Raw genomic sequence first — 2,087 nt, forward strand, 5'->3', positions numbered from 1 at the left:
ATTAAACCGGCCATAATCCAAATGATACAAAATACGGTTCAGTTTTGTGGTATGGCCCATGAGGATCCGAATGCCCATATTGCTAACTTCTTGGAAATCTGTGACACCTTCAAACACAATGGGGTAAGTGATGATGCCATCCGGCTGAGGTTATTCCCATTTTCTTTGAAGGATAAAGCCAAAGCTTGGTTGAACTCATTACCGGCAGGATCTATAGCCACATGGGACGAAATGGCCAGCCGTTTTCTCTCTAAATATTTTCCCCCTTCTAAAACTGCTAAAATGAGGAATGACATCACTACTTTTTTCCAGCAAGAGGGGGAATCTTTATATGAGTCATGGGAACGATACAAGGAGCTGTTAAGGAGAGTTCCTCACCATGGCCTCCCCATTTGGCTGCAAGTGCAGACATTCTATAATGGTCTTACTGACTCAAATAAGACCATATTAGATGCTGCAGCCGGAGGATCCATAAATAATAAAACTCCTGAGGTTGCCCATGCACTTATTGAGGAAATGGCAGCCAACAATTATCAATGGCATTCGGAAAGGACTCAAACTAGGAAGCAGCAAGGCTTGCATAATGTTGACACTTATACAACACTAGCTGCACAAATAGGAGCACTCAGTAAAAAAATAGATGAAATGCAGATAGCTGCCATGCATGTGCAGCCTCTTAATTGTGAATTGTGTGGGGGAGGCCACATCAGTACAGACTGCCAAGTTGGCAATCAGTTCAGACCATCTACTGAACAAGTTGACTATGTCAGCAATTCGTCAAGACAGCAGGGTTACCAGAGTCACCATACTTTTCATCCAGGATGGAGGGGACATTCAAACCAGTCCTGGCCAAATCAGCATATTTCCAAGCCGTTCCACCAGACTTATCATCAGCCTGAACCGAAATCCAATTTGGAGGAACTGATGACAAAATTTATAGCAGGTGCAGAAACTAGGTTCCAGAACCAGGAAGCCTCAATCAAAAACCTGGAAAACCAAGTGGGGCAATTGGCACAATTAATCTCTTCCAGACTGCCGGGAACTCTTCCAAGCAACACTGAAGTGAATCCACGAGAGCAGGTGCAAGCTATTACCTTAAGAAGTGGAAAAGAGTTGCCTGAGGTAGAAAAGAAGAATTGGGCTGAACCCAAGGCAGAAACAAGCCTTGGAACCAGACAACAGAAGACGGAACAACCAGAAGCACAACAAGGGATGCACCAACAACCACAAGTTCCATTCCCTAACAGGCTGAAGCAACAAAAATTGGAGAAGGAATTTGGTAAGTTTCTTGAAATATTTAAAAGTTTACATATTAATATTCCTTTTGCTGATGCTTTAGCCCAGATGCCACACTATGCAAGGTTTTTGAAGGAATTATTGGCAAACAAAAGGAAACTGGGAGATGTGGCTACAGTTGCATTAAATGAGGAATGTTCTGCTATCATTCTGAACAAGCTGCCTCAGAAACTCAAAGATCCAGGGAGTTTCACTATTCCTTGTACCATTGGCAGTTTAAAAATTGAAAAAGCTTTATGTGACCTGGGAGCTAGCATCAATTTAATGCCATATTCTATCTTCAAGAAATTGGGGTTGAATGAACCCCAACCCACTAGAGTGGCATTACAATTGGCTGATAGATCCATTAGACATCCTAGGGGGATCATAGAAGATGTGTTAGTTAAAGTTGACAAATTCATTTTTCCAGTTGATTTCATTGTGTTAGACATGCAAGAAGATGTGGAGGTCCCGCTTATCCTAGGGAGACCTTTCCTGGCTACCGGGAAAGCAATGATTGATGTCCAACAAGGACAACTCAGCCTTAGGATACAAGATGAGGAGATAATTTTTAAAATGTCTGATGCTATGAAACATGCACCCTCTAGTGATGATTCTTGTTTTATGATTGATGCCATTGAATTGACAATTGATGAATGCTTCCAGGTAAGTAGAATAACTGATCCTCTTGAACTCTGCCTCCAACAGGGAGAACTTAAAGAAACAGAAAATGAAAAAAATAAACCTCATGATAGCATACCTGAATGATAAGCCTCAATTCAAGGGAAAGGGGTTTCTTAAATTAGAGAACT

The 2,087-nt window shown here is 41.6% G+C and overlaps 1 non-coding gene across 1 annotated transcript; it reads right to left on the bottom strand.

The window, feature by feature from the left end:
- Positions 1-279: 279 nt before the first annotated feature.
- Positions 280-386, bottom strand: LOC148848782 (small nucleolar RNA R71). The gene has a single exon (XR_016101525.1). It is a non-coding gene; the product is annotated as a small nucleolar RNA R71 (small nucleolar RNA).
- Positions 387-2,087: the final 1,701 nt, after the last annotated feature.

This window comes from Nelumbo lutea, chromosome 6 (assembly GCF_056320005.1).
Source record: "Nelumbo lutea isolate HS-2025 chromosome 6, American lotus-T2T, whole genome shotgun sequence".
Classification (NCBI taxonomy): Eukaryota; Viridiplantae; Streptophyta; class Magnoliopsida; order Proteales; family Nelumbonaceae; genus Nelumbo; species Nelumbo lutea.